We start from the raw sequence: 15,436 nt of genomic DNA, 5'->3' as shown, positions 1-15,436 counted from the left end.
ATTTGCAAACTCCCTTATGATTAGTTCTCCACAGAATGTTTACATCCTTTCTGAGGTCATATGAAAAAGTCACACATGAGGTACTTTCTGAGGAACAGTTTATGATCCTATGGGTGGCTGAACTTTCTGTTCAGCTCACAGTTGCCATCATGCATTACATTTGTTCTTGTTCACATTTGCTTGTACTAACAGAAGAAACTTCCAGTATGGGCAGGCTGTTCCCATAACTGCTTCTGCATGTGGCCTCTTACAGCTCTTTCTGAAGGCCTAGCATTTGGTGAGGATTACGAAACACTCGAGACTGAGACAGTCAGGTTTATTCATTCAAACCTTTCTTTGAACCAAAAGCAAGGCCCTGCACGTTACAATTACCATAAAAGCAATGAATGACAGATATACAGAAAAAGATATTGCCCAATTACCTTCTCTTGGGGGCGTAGTCACTGTCGATTTTTCCTACGAGGGTCTGACTATTCCCTTACACTCTAGCATATTTATACTTTACACGTTATCTGACCATCCAATCAACATTAAGCATTGTGTCTTACCTAACCCATAGTATATACATGTGCAGGCTTCAGTTTACAAAACTTTTTCTGTCCAGGCTACTTTCATGTCATCATGTCCCTTTTCCAATTGGTTTATTTACTTGGATCATACCACTCAAATATAGGGACTTTTCTGTTTTTCACAATACAGGGACTTTTTGGCAATACCTTTTATGTATTATACTGATTAACTCCCTTTTATCTATGTCCTTCAACACAGTACAAAACACCTTTGTCTTATCCAGCTGCTGTAAGCATTGTTTAAAGAAGTCTCTCCACACGGAAGAATTTCGCAAGCAACACTCATGTCAAGCAAAGACTTGGCTGAAGCCAGTGAGCTTAGCATAAGTATTACCCTGGCCTGTCCATATTTCTTCACCAGACTAGACCCATGTGTAGGACTCTTCCAACACCAGGCACTGGTCACTGTTACAGATGCTTTCCTTAGACTCCAACAACAGGGTGTAAACTGGTGACAAATGCAATGTTGATATTTCTCCACCACAATGTGAGCAAAGACTTAATAATTCATATCATACAAGTCATCAACTCACTATATCAGCTGTAGATTTCTATCAACCTATGTCTTTGGTCCTGTGTCCCATGCTGAGATGAGGAATCGACTTCACCCAGTGCACTACTGAAGACCTCCGTAAGTGATCCTGTGAGGGTTAGGTGTAAGGTAAGTACTTCTCAGCACAGGATGATTTTCACCCTAAGGCGTTCAGAATCTGCCCACTGGCTCTGAACTGGAACAAGTCACATTTTCTGTATTCTAGCCACAAACACACGTGCTCTCATCTTTGCAGCTCATTTACATTTAGGAGCTCTGACCTATTATTTAGAATGGGGTGTCCATGTTGCCAAGCCTAGCGATGTTATCATGAATCTCTCACGGAGTTGAGGGCCATAAAGTCACAGATCCTGATTCTCTTCTCACATGTATTGCACTATTATGGGGAGTAGCTTCTGCTTTAGGGGCCAGTCCTGCCTCAATTAAGTCCATGCCAAAGTGGACTGGTATTTTCAAATGTGCCTAAAGGAATTTAGGCGCCCAAAATTAATTAATTTAAATGGGAGTTGGAAACCTAACTCCCTTAGTCGCCTTTGAAAATCCCAGCCTAAATCTCTGGAAGGGGAAGGGAGATCAGGTGCATAATTTCAGCAATTATTTTACCCCTGACTTAAATTTTATTCAGTCCTGAGCCCAGCAAATTCCCATTGTATTTACCGGGATGATGCCTGATATTGCTCAGTAATTTTCACACCCATGTGGACGGCAAATGCTCTGAGCAGTTCAGGATTTCAAGAGCACAATGACAACCCAGTGGAACTGGATAGCTAAGTACCAGGGCTGAGCTCCCCAAAGGTATAAAGGTGCTAAAGAGACAAACAGGTGCCTAGCATGATCTTCAAAAGCACCTTGGTGTCTAACTTCCATTGAAGTCCCTAGAATTCAAACTATATTACATTCAAGCACACTAGGGAGCCTTAGGGTAAAATTTCCTAAAGCACCTACATGACTTAGGAGCTTCAGTCTCATTGGCTCTTTAGTCAATTAGCTGCACTTGAAAATTTAACTGTCCATCCTATTTTCAAAAGTGATTTAGGGCCAGATTAGTTGAGGTATTTAGGCACCTAGTGGGATTTTGAAAAGCACCTTGGTACCTCAAACATTGATTTCAATGGATGTTAGGCAACTAGAAGGTTTGAAAATTCCACTAGGTGCCTAAATACTTTTAAAAATCTGGCCCTAGGGCTTGTCTATGCAGAGAAGACACAGCAACTTAACTTCAATATCTTTATTTAGCCCACTGCAACTTTTGTGCCTTTGTGGACTCTGAGGTTGAAAACTGGTTATATCAGTTCAGTTTGCACCTGAAAATTGATATACATGAGGTTTAAACCAATATAATATCCACACACAAAGTTGCACTCTTTTAGCTAAATTGGTATAAAATCACACCTTTCATTATGTCAGTACAACTTTTTGTGTAGACTAGAGGCAAATATTTTAAAAGCACCAAAGTGTCTTAGAACCAGATTTTCAAAGGTTATTAGGTGTCTAGTGGGATTTTCAAAGGCCTAGGCACCTAAACCCCATTGAATTCAATTGGAGTTATGTGCTTAACCTGCGTAGGTAGTTCTGAAATTCCCACTAGGTACCTATCTGCCTATCTTCAGATGTCTAAATGTCTTTAGCCTCTGGTGCTTTATACTTCTGTATCTTAGACCACCTATTAGGTTGCCTAAATGTGGACGTAGTTGCCTAACTTTGGGCAGCCACTTAGGGCCAGATTTTAAAAAGTATTTAGTCACCTAGTGAGATTATTAAAAGGACATAGGCACCTAACATCCACAGAAATCAATGAGTTGTAGGTTCCGAGGTGCTTCTGGAAATTTCAATAGGCATCTAAATATCTTGAGAAATCTGACCTTTTGTCTTTTACAAACGGAGAAACTAAGGAACAAAGAACTTAAACAATTTCACAGTGGTCCATCAGCAAGTCAATGGAGACACAGAACCAAGGTCTCCTAACTTCCAATGCTCTTCTTTAAACAAGGACACCGTCCTTACTAAGCCAGGGGTTTGGCACATTCTTGAGAAGACAGTGAAATTCTGTTGAGACCAAATCCCAAGAGCACTTCTGAGGAACATAAGTTCGTCTTCTTTCTTGGACCTGTTGAGTTGCCATACATAAACGAAGCAGGTAAGGGAAAAAGACAGCAGGGTGATGACAAGATGGTAATGCAATGACACTCTAATCAATATAGAAATTTATGCAATAAGTAGGAAGATTTTGTGTATGAAACCTTTAAATGTTTGATTTATAGCTGGAGGAAAAATATGGCTCGCAATGCATTTTTTTCCTCAGAATCCAAGAACGCCTCATTCTAAGGAGAGAATATAATGTGTGAAGGGGGTCTGTTCTGGCTAGATCTGTCAGCAAAAGCTAATAAGTTAGGTCCACTAGAGAGAGAGAGAGAGAGAGGATCCCAGAAATATACTTTAAACCACTTGTATTAAGATCTATTTTTTGTATACTTGGTAATGTGACCTACTGGGCCATATCTGGTTGGAAGGAATAGGTTTCCCAGTGAGTAACTGGTTCATCTGTAACATACTTCCTTCTCTCTCACTTACTTTCTCACTTTCTAAATTTCACTCATCTTTTTCAACTCTTGAATGCAGAAGAGAAAATAACTATATGATAGATCTGTGGCACTCGCTGCTGCTGTAATTTATTGAGTCGCATAGATAAGAATGTAAAAATGGATTGGATATTTCTCTTAGAGGTAGACTTAGGTTTCCATAGCCACAAATGCCACATGGATGCCCACTCCTCATTCATTTTCACGGGCATTTGTTTGTTTAAGAACCAGATTTTTAATGGTTTTTAGGCACCTAATGCGATTTTTAGAAGCATCTCGGCACCTAAAAATCCTTGATTGCAATGGGTATTAGACACCTAGCTGCTTTGAAAAATCCCACTACGCACCTACAAGCCTTTAAGAATTTGCCCCATAATCCCTTAGGCAGCTTTTGAAATCTCAGCTGTAGCCTGGTCTGGTAGATGGGAAATAAGGAGTTGGAGTTTGTCCCAGCTCTGTCACTCATTTACTGTGTGAAAGTCAGATTAACGGTCTGTGCCTCAGTTTCCCCATCTGTAAATAAATGAAATAATACCATTCACCCACCTTGGTAAAATGGTTTGAAATCTACAGGTGAAAAAGCACCATGAATTTCTTCCCAAGTTTACTAGAGTGAATGAATAGAATAACTTTGACTTCCTCTGTCATTGGATCAGGCCCTCTGTAACTATGAAGTTTAGGGTATTAGAAGGCAGGAGATCCTAGTCTCTGTTCCGGGCTTTTCCCCTGACTTCCAATGCATCCCTAAGCAAGATCCTTTACCCCTCTGCCCTACTTTCTCCTCATATGGCAGAGGATTGATAATGATTAATTATTTACTACAGAGGGGCATTGGGCCCATTCCAAACAACACTGAAGTTATGGCTACAAAGGGAGTTCTTTTCAACCTGTTGTAGAATAAAATAGCTTAGGACTGGACATTGATTTGAAGATGTAAAGATGTTTATAAGTACAAGGTATTATTATCTTTGCCAGACTAGCTCAGATTAGCATAAGGAGGATAATCATTATGGGTGCGATTTTTAAAAGAGTCTGTGGGAATCAGGCATTTACATTCTACTGAATCACAATGAGATTTGAATTTTTAATTGCTTTGAACTCCTTTGAAAATCCCATTGCACAGTGATAATCAACCGTTTATCCTTCAGGGCAAAGTCTTATTTCTGTCTCAGCTGAGCATGGAATGTGCCTCTAAGGTCCGGCACTGCAAAATCAGATACATTTATTATGGTTTATAATTTCTTCTTTTGTAAAACGGGGACAATGACCCTGACTCCGGTTGTAAAATGCATTGAGATCTACTAATGAAAAGCACTGCACAAAAGCTAGGGATTATACTTAAAGAGCATTGTCAATTAAGCACTGTCTGGTACATAATTCTGTATGAAATTCTTGTTCTGGTCTCACTTGTATGTTAATATGTCATGGATAGGCTTGGCAGCATTTTATTTTTATTTTTTATAATTTTGATGGGTACTGTCACTGTTTATTTTTAAGCATTTTCTCCACTTTTTATTTATTTCAGTGTTCATAGTTGTACAAAATTATGGGGGTGGGGCGTGGGAGACTGTCAGAGAAATGATAGTTAACACTGAGATTCAAAAAGTGAAAGCTCTATAAACCATTAAAACACAAATTGTCAACATCACGTGTTAAACTATAGAAAGTAAATATCCTTAATTCAACAGATCATACCTGTTTTCACTATTCATTCACTAATCCATTTGTAAGCCGAATTCAAAAGTCTAAATCACTGGATTTTGACTCTAATAAGTTCTCCCGCAGTATTTTTCTTACTTTGCCTATTTGTAAATTTTGAGTATTATAGATGGAAATACATTTTCATCAGTTTGTGTGTATGTGTGTGTGTGTGTGTTGAAATCGACATTTACCAACATTAACCAATAAAAATCTAATCCTTCCAAGCCTAGCCATGACGTCTGTTCCTTGGTTGTTAGAATTTGATCCTGGGCAAAATGTATGTAAGCAATGTCAGGATGAGCTCCACCCTGACATCTGGTGGTGAGGTGTGGCAAGTTGTGGAAAAGAACTTCAGGGGCTGATCTCATTTGCATAGGCACACCCACCACGCCTAAAATGAGACCATAGCTGCCCAAATGGTCACTTTGGCTGCTGTGGGATCCCCAGTGTCTCTGTTATTGAGGCAGGAAGAATAAATTGTTATTACCCTGATTATGGGAACTGTGCTTGGAACTGTACGTGGCCTTTTGTTATGATGGAGGGATTCACCATCAACTAAGTAGCACTCGCTAGGCAAGGGTCATGGGTTCCAAAACTGTGTGAATGGAGAGAGGCTGGGGACAAGTATCAGTACTTGGTGGCATGGCCTCATTGGTGAGGGCCTTACATGCTAATTGCACTTCCTCCTGTCTCCACTATGGAATATCAGAGCTAATTTTGATTTCATTAGAAATGTAGTTATAGGCTGCTGAGCTCATTTTGGGCTGATAGTGCACAAGCACTGGGGCTCCCCTACTACAAGCTGAATTCACCTAAGAGCTGAAATCACTGAGTGTTGTGTTAAGTAGTGGGGGAGCCTGAAGATATATTGTGGAGCAGTTTGTGGGACAGCTGGAGTGCCTTGCGGACCAGCTGGTGAAGCAGTTTGACGCGGAGCAGTTTGTGGATGGCAGGAGCTGCTTGTGGGCCGTGGAGCTGAGTGAAGGAGTTCGTGGGGCGGCTGGCGGAGCAGAGCGCAGCTGAGCGAAGGAGTTCGTGGGGCGGCTGGCGGAGCGGAGCACTGCTATGGGGCGGTCAGCTTCAGATCATGTAAGGTGCCTCTTACCCCCGTCCCATTTCCACCCAGGTTGGGAGGTAAAGCTCCGCAGATAAACTTTCGAACTCTGGGGCTGCCCTGACCAAGGACAGAGACTTTTGGGGCATTGGACTTTTGGGACTTTGGGTGATTTGGGGTTGCTGGACTCAAGAACCAAAGGGAAAAGGGCATGCCCCAATTTGCTTGGGGTGGGTTTTTTTTGCTCATGGGTTGTGTTATGAATCCTGTTGGTGGTGTTTCCCCAACATAATGCCACATTGTTTCTCTCTGTTATTAAAAGGCTTTTGCTACACTCAGACTCTGTGCTTGCGAGAGGGGAAGTATTGCCTCTTGGAGGCGCCCAGCGGGGGTGGTATATATTTGTCCCAGGTCACTGGGTGGGGGCTCGAGCCGGTTTGCATTGTGTTATTGGAATGGAACCCCTAGATACTGAACCCGGCCCTTGTTGCTGCCAACTCTGGCGGGCAGAAGGGTTACACTGTAAAATCAGTTTTAATGTTCGATACAAATGGGGAGATTGTCAAAGGATTTTCAATGGGAGTTGGGCTACAGAATTGCCCTCTTTGCCTCTGAAAATCTTCACCAAAGACAAAAATCATGGTCCTGGACTCAGAAGAAGACACATAAATAACCCCAGCGTTCCAAAGGTGTGTATTGGGAAGGGTAGCTGAGTTCTGAAATGAGCTGGAGAATGGAAAATGAGGGAGAATCTAGGAGAAAAGATTAGGAGTTCAAGTTTGGCAATGTTGTGCTGGAACTAGAGATTAGGATTCTCTGCCTTGGAATATACCGATGTAAAATGTTCATCGTAGAGCCTTTGAGGAACAAAGACAAGTCCTGCCTGCCGCAGAGCACAGCAGAGATTCATGAAGGAGAAAATAACAGAGGACAAGACTGACCCATTTACCTTAATATTAGAAGAAAGGAAATTTTCAGGGAAACTGGGATATTTTTCTTCCTATTCTTCTTCATGCTAAATTCCGCAGATCTGTTAAAATGGGATTTGCATATCAGTGATTCTCCAGAGTGCAAGTCAAGATCATCCCTTAAATATGGACATCCAGAATCAAGGGAAATTCTACATGCCGTGTGTCCATAACCTAATGGAGTTCAATGGGTATTGGGTACCAAACTCTCTTAAGCCCCTTTGAAAATCCCAGCTAAGAGCATGGAGGGACTTTTGACAAGGAATAGCACTGGCTGAAGATTGAATGAACAATTAGTAGATCAAAAGTGCCATCAACATTTCCAATGTCAATGGGAAAAATGATGAAATGATCAGGATCCCCTTCCCTTCCCTTGCCCTGTTTCTTGACAAACTCTAGTTGTAAGTTGTAGCTGATTGAGGCTTAGGGAGATGGGGAGGTGGTAATAATTATTCAGGCACTAGAATTCTGACTTGAACATTCAAGGAACATCCAATAATGCATTTTAATGCATTGAGCATCTCTTGTAACCTACAGAATTCAAGACTGGGGTGGAGATGGAAAACTGATTCGGTGTGTTGGTTTTCACCCTCTGAGTCCTGGATTTCCCTATTGCTGCTATTTGCATACAGAAGGAAGCGTCCACTCCCATGGATGTTGAGATTGTTTCTCATCAGGAGGACTGAGAAGAACAGAATTCAATACAAAGTATCGTTTATTTCTCCAGATGTTAGAAAATCTGTGGACCAAATGAATTTGGTCAATGTGTGGGGTGGGGTAAAATTTTCCACAGCAGCTAAGGGCCAGATTTTTAAAGGTATTTAGGCACCTAGTGGGATTTTCAAAAGCATCGAGGTGGCTAACACCCACTCAAACCCACTAGTACCTCAGGAGGATGTTAAACAGAAGCTACTAAAGTTAGACATTTTTAAATCAGCAGATCCAGATAACCCGCATCCAGGAGTGTAAAAAATGCTAGCTGAGGAGCTCACTGGGCCTTTACTGTTGAAACACTGGAAGAAAGCTAATGTTGTGCCAATATTGAAAAAGGGTAAATGGGAGGACCAAGGTAATTATAGGCCTGTCAGGCAAGATAACGGAGTGGCTGATTGTGAGGTTATTGACATAAGCTGGGACCGTATAGATCATTGTTGCAACCAAAGTCCTGTAGTGGCACCAAATCTTGTATAAAGGGAGTCAAATAAGGTGTCAAAACAAGGTTATGGTTTGCTGGTGCTGATTATGCTGTCTATTTGTGTGTATTATTTTTGTTGTTAAAGTTATGAATATTGGCTCTATACTGTCTGTATTTCAAACTTATGCTATGCTTCTCCGTGACACCCCAGGCAAGCTGGTGTCAGCTCTGCCTAGCCTGCTTGGTGGCCCATTAAGGACCACCAGATATACACTTGACCCATTGAGAGAAGGCAGACACGCCTTGGGACTCAGCAAGGTATGCAGGGACCTGCCTATGGACAGAACTCTCAGGTGTTTCCAGGCCAGGTGATGGACAGCTTCTCTTTGGCACAAAGAAAGGAAGACCACATGGCAAGAGACTATAAAAAGCTGCTGCAGCTCCTCCATCTTGTCTTCAGTCCTGCTTCATCCCTCTGGAGGGACTTTGCTACACTGAAGCTTTGAACCAAGGACTGAAAGATCCATCCCAGCTGTGGATGTTCTCCTGAGACTTGATTTGAACCTGCAGTTTATTCTCTCACTGCTGCAAGCCTGAACCAAGAACTTTGCCATCACTGTATGTCATTGATTCCATTGAACCAATTCTAGCTCTCGTCTATATCTTTTCTTTTTATGAATAAACCTTTAGATTTTAGATTCTAAAGGATTGGCAACTGCGTGATTTGTGGGTCAGATCTGATTTGTATATTGACCTGGGTTTGAGGCTTGGTCCTTTGGGATCGAGAGAACCTTTTTTCTTTTACTGGGCTATTGGTTTTCATCACCATTTGTCCCCATAACGAGTGGCACTGGTGGTGATACTGGGAAACTGGGGTGTCTAAGGGAATTGCTTGTGTGACTTGTGGTTAGCCAGTGGGGTAAAAGCAAAGTCTTCTCTGTCTGGCTGGTTTGGTTTGCGTTGGTGTGCACAGAAACCCCAGCCTTGGGCTGTAACTGCCCTGCTTGAAGCAATTTGTCCTGAATGGGCACTCTCCGTTGGGTCCCGCCAGAACCAGCATCATTACACTGATAAGGGACTCAATTAATAAAGAAATAAAGTAATATAATTAATGTCATTTAACGTGGGTTTATGGTAAATAGATCTTGTCAAACTAACTTGGTATCATTTTTGATGACATTACAATTGTGATTGATAAAGGCAATAGTGTTGATATAATAGACTTCTCTATGGCATTTGACTTGGTGCTGCATGACATTTTGACTAAACAACTAGAAGGATACAAAAATAACATGGCACACAATACATGGACTAAAAGCTGGCTCACGGTTAGGTCTCAAAATGTAATTGTTAAAGGGAATTGTCTTGGAACAGGTATGTTTCCAGTGGGGTCCAAGAGGGTTCTGTTCATATCCTAACGCTATTTAACATTTTTTCATGACATGGAAGATGACATAAACTCATCACTGATAAAGTTTGCAAATGACACAAAAATGAGGAAGTAGTTAATAATGAAGAGGACAGGGTTACAGAGCAATCTGGATCGCTTGGTAAGCTGGGCGCAAGCAAACAATATGATTTTACTATGGCTAAATGTGAATGTCTACATCTAGGAACAAAGCATGTAGGACATACTTGCAGGATGTGGAACTCTATTGTGGGTAACAGTGATTCTGAAAAAGATTTGGCGGTCATGGTGGATAATCAGCTGAACATGAGCTCCCAGTGTGATGCTGTGCCAAAAGGACTAATGCAATTCTTGGATGCATAAACAGGAAAAAGACAATGTCCAGTTCTCGTGTCAACAGTTCAAAAAGGATGTTGATCAATTGGAGAGGGTTCAGAGAAGAGCCATGAGAATGATTAAAAGTTTAGGAAGCACGCCTTATAGTGACAGACCCAAGGAGCTCAATCTATTTAGCTTAACAAAAAGAAGGTTAATAAATTCCTTCATGGTCTCTTCAGTCTAGCATAGAAAGGAATAACACCATACAATGGCTGGAAGTTTAAACTAGGCAAAATCAGACTGGAAATATGGCGTACAGAGAGAGTAATCAACTTTTGCAGCAATTTACTAACGGTCACGGTGGATTCTCCATCACTGAGAATTTTTCAATCAAGATTGGATGTTTTTTCTAAAAGATCTGCTCTACAAATTATTTTGGAGAAGGTCTATGTCCTGTGTTATACAAAAGGTCAGATGATCACAGTGGTCCCTTCTGACTTTGGAATCTATGCATCAATGAATTCAATGAGTTTAGGTGCCTTGGTGTTTTTGAAAATCCCACTACATGCCTAAATACCATTTAAAATCTGGCCCTGGGTGACTTGAGAGCCTACATCCAATTTTCAAAAGAGCTTTAATCTTTCAGAGATAGATTTTCAAAAGTATGAAGATGTCTAAAGCTTCAGATAGATGCTCAGTGGGATTTTCAAAAACCCCTCACCAGATTAGGTGCCTAACCTGCTTAAGCATTTTTGTCAGTCAGCACCATTGACATCTAAACACTTTTGAAACTCTAGCTCTTAGGCTCCTAAGCAACTTACATGATTTTGTAATGGGATTTAGGCTTCTATATCATTTAGGCACTGTCATAAATATAAAGGGAAGGGTAACCACCTTTCTGTATACAGTGCTGTAAAATCCCTCCTGGCCAGAGGCAAAACCCTTTCACTTGTAAAGGGCTAAGATGCTAGGATAACCTCGCTGGCACCTGACCAAAATGACCAATGAGGAGACAAGATACTTTCAAAGCTGGAGGGGGAGGAACAAAGGGTCTGTCTGTCTGTCTGTGTGATGCTTTTGCTGGGAACAGATGCGGAATGCAGCTCAGAACTCCTGTAAAAAGTTAGTCAGTAATCTAGCTAGAAATGCATTAGGTTTCCTTTTGTTTAACAGTGGGTAAAATAGTCTGTGCTGAATGGAATGTATATTCCTGGTTTTGTGTCTTTTTGTAACTTAAAGTTTTGCCTAGAGGGATTCTCTATGTTTTGAATCTGATTATCCTGTAAGGTATTTACCATCCTGATTTTACAGAGGTGATTCTTTTACCTTTTCTTTCATTAAAATTCTTCTTCTAAGATCCTGATTGCTTTTTCATTGTTCTTAAGTTCCAAGGGTTTGGGTCTGTGTTCACCTGTACAAATTGATGAAGATTTTTATCAAGCCTTCCCCAGGAAAGGGGATGTAGGGCTTGGGGGGATATTTTGGGGGAAGATGTCTCCAAGTGGGCTCTTTCCCTGTTCTTTGTGTAACATGCTTGGTGGTGGCAGCAGAGGGTTCAAGGACAAGGCAAAGTTTGTACCTTGGGGAAGTTTTTAACCAAAGCTGGTAAGAATAAGCTTAGGGGGTCTTTCACGCAGGTCCCCACATCTATACCCTAGAGTTCATAGTGGGGAAGGAACCTTGACAGGCACCCTTGAAAACTGTAACTGTGATGTCTAACAGTCCAGGTAAGAAAGCTTCTCCTGAATTATGGTCTCTTGTATCTTGACAGATGGAGCCTGTGACTGGAATAGAGAAGGAAAACCAGTCCAGGATACAGGAATTTATCCTTCTGGGCTTCCCCGGTAGTCAATATTTGCAGATCTCTCTTTCTGTGGTGTTTACCATGATGTATGTCCTGACAGTTGCAGAAAATGTTGCCATTCTAGTCCTAGTGAGGGCCAGCCATCAACTCCGTACCCGCATGTACTTCTTCCTTTCCCACCTCTCCTTGCTGGAGATATGATACAGCACAGCCTGTGTTCCCAAGACCATTACGATTTTCCTGGGGAAAAGCAGAACCATGCCCTTTAGTAGCTGCGTCCTGCAGATGGACTTCATTTTCTCCCTGGGCTGCACAGAATATTTCCTCTTCTCTGCCATGGCCTATGACTGCTATCTGGCTATTTGCTACCCATTGCACTATAGCACCATCATGAACAGCACCTTGTCTGCTCAGCTGGCCCTTGGCTCCTGGTTGTGTAGTTTCCTGGCTATTTCTATCCCAGAATCTCTGAGAGTTAGGTTGTCCTTCTGTGGCACTAATGTCATTACTCGTTTCTTCTGCAGCATAGATTCCTTCATCATTCTCTCCTGCCCAGACACCTACGTGATTGAGATGGCAGCTTTTATCATCTCGATCATCGTCATCCTGGGATTATGTTCAATAATTCTTCTCCTACATTTACACCCTCTCCACCATACTGAGAATCCCGTCAGCCCAAGGCTGGCAAATGGCCTTTTCCACTTGCTCTTCCCCTCCCACTCTTGTGATTATATGGTACAGCTCCACCATCTTCCTGTATGTCAGGCCTTCCAGACAGAACGCCTTGGACATGAACAAGACTGTCAACACTTTGAATACTATTGTAACTCCACTGTTCAACCTCTTCTTTGACAGTCTGAGAAACAAAGAGGTGAAGGAGGCTTTATGGAAGCTATTCAGTGGGACATGAAGTTGTTTTTGAATGGGTTAGATGTTACTGGGTCTGATTCTCAGCCTGTGCTCATGTTCCCTTTGGTAGTAACTGTCCTTGTTGTTGTTCTTTTAATCCTGGTTCCAGTTTTACATTTACACCTTTTTCTTTGGGTAAAATTTTCAGAAGTGCCTAAGGGCCAGATTTGCAAAGGAATTTAGGCACCTAAAGATTCAGATAGGCCCCTAAACACCATGAAAGATGTGGTTTCTAGGAGCCTAATTTTTATTGAAAATCTACTGGACGTGAGCTCCTAAGGGGCATATTTTCGAAGATATTTAGGTGTCTAAAGATGCAGATAGTTGTTTAGTGGGCTTTTCCAAAGCACTTCAGCAGATGAGGCACCAAAATCCCATTGATTTCAGTGGTAGCTACAAATACTTTTGAAAATCTGTCCCTTAAAATCTCTCGAGAGGTCTCATCAACAGCCCATTGGCATCAATGAACATCTTTCAACTGAATTAAATGGCCTTTTGATCGGGCCCTATGTGGACATTACTTTTAGCAATTCACATTTCGGCCCCCATCCTGAGATCCTTACTCAAGTGCTAAATTATATTATTTTGAGTCATCCAGTTGACTCTAATGGGACTACTCAGACTAGGAAAGAAAGCTTGTGCATAAAGCGTGTGCAGGATCAAGACCTTAGTGACTCAGAAGTTTGTCCTAAGTTTAAATTTGTAGCAACTCCAGAGTTTTCATTATCTGTGATGTATGACTGGTTGGCCAACTCACACGACATTGTGTCTGTTCCCTGATTCAATAGCTGAAAAATTATTAAACAGCAGACTAAAGAACAACATGCAGGAAATAAAGAATGATGAACAACCACGGTGGATTTTTTTTTTAATTAGTGAAGAATTTCAAAAAATCAAACTTATTTCCCTTTTTAAGGGTTTTAAGTTTGGGGGTCCTACATGTTGGTGAATGGAAAGAATTCAATCATGTTTTTTATAAAGTTTTCCATTTAAATGTTGTCAAAAATTAAATGAAAAATTTAATTAAAAAAAGAAAAAAATCACTAAATCAACAGTTCTTTACAAAAATTTTCATTTTTGAAAATGGTCATTTTTCTACAAAAAGGAATTACAAGGGACAAGTTCAATTAATGTTGACCAATATGTTTTCACAGAATATTTTTTATCAGATGAACTTGATTTAACTGTGACATTTCTGATTGATAAAGGCAATGGTGTTTATGTAATAGACTTGCATTTTTCTAAAGGTTTGATTCAGGGTAACATCACACTATTTAAAAAAATAACACAACACAAAAACAATAGTAAATTGATTAAAAACTGGCTAACTGATAGTTCTCAAAACATAACTGTTGATGGGGACTGTTGATTTTAATGGGTGATAGACACCTAGATGCTTTTGACAATGCCACTAGGTTCCTAAATACCTTTACATATCTTGCCCTTGATGCCGGACTTATTTGTATTTTTGTATATTTCTATCTAGACCAGTCTTATCATCAGAGTGTAAATAAACTTTAACTTTTACCTTTGTATCCCCCTACCTTTTGGAAAGTGTTTTACTTATTAAGGCCAGGGATTTCAAAGGAGGTAAAGACGTAGGCTGGGTTTACCAAAGGAACCTGAGAGAGTTTCAATAGAATTTTTGCACCTATGTCCCTTTGGCATCTTTGGAAGTCCCAGCCCTAATTAGGGCTGGTTGGAATTTTCATTGTAGAGGAAATTCCAATATTTTGAAATTGGTTTTTATCCCAAATCTGGATGAAAATTTAAAACGTGCTGATACAGACTAATACGGCTACCACTCTGAAACTTGTATTTAGCTGTGACATTCTGAACACCTTCCCCAGACCCGAAGAAGAGCTCTGTGTAAGCTTGGAAATTTGTCTCTCCCAACAACAGAAATTGGGCCAATACAAGATGTTGCGTCACCCATTGCTCGGAAAACCCCATCAAGGAGATGAGATACGGGCGCGCCCAACAAAGGGGAAAACACTGACCACACTGTCTATCCAAACACTCAGCATCTCCCCAGGCAGGGGCACCAGAATGGAGATGGGGGTGGGGGGCAGGGGGCCATGGCCCCATCACTTTTAAAAGTGGGAGGGCTATGTTCTCCCACTTTTTACTGGCCTTAAAGGTGAGCGATGGTGGGGAGGGGGCAGAGAGGAGCAAGCATGGTGAAGGGCCTTGGGGGGGAGAGGCGGCACGAGGGTGGGGCCTCAGAGGAAGAGGCCGTGTGGGGGTGGGGCCTTGGTTCAGGTGTCGGTGGCCCCCCCACTTCTAGGGAGCTTCCAGTGCTCCTGTACCCAGGCACTCCCACCTCATAAAGAAACAAATCAATCCACCAGTAAAAAAAAAAAACAAAAAAACCCCCTAAAATAAAATTTTAAAAATCTGAGAAAGAAGCAAGAACCAAACAACTGCACTGATACCAC

The 15,436-nt window shown here is 41.3% G+C and overlaps 1 protein-coding gene and 1 pseudogene across 1 annotated transcript in view; one reads left to right on the top strand and one right to left on the bottom strand.

Moving 5' to 3' along the window:
- LOC144258649 (uncharacterized) overlaps positions 1-15,436 on the bottom strand; it is a 164,018-nt gene that overhangs the window by 97,465 nt on the left and 51,117 nt on the right. The window lies entirely within an intron of this gene.
- Positions 12,057-12,999, top strand: LOC144258638 (olfactory receptor 6F1-like; annotated as a pseudogene).

Source organism: Eretmochelys imbricata, unplaced genomic scaffold, assembly GCF_965152235.1.
Source record: "Eretmochelys imbricata isolate rEreImb1 unplaced genomic scaffold, rEreImb1.hap1 Scaffold_29, whole genome shotgun sequence".
NCBI classification, from domain to species: Eukaryota; Metazoa; Chordata; order Testudines; family Cheloniidae; genus Eretmochelys; species Eretmochelys imbricata.
This window is presented reverse-complemented; position numbering and strand designations above follow the sequence as displayed.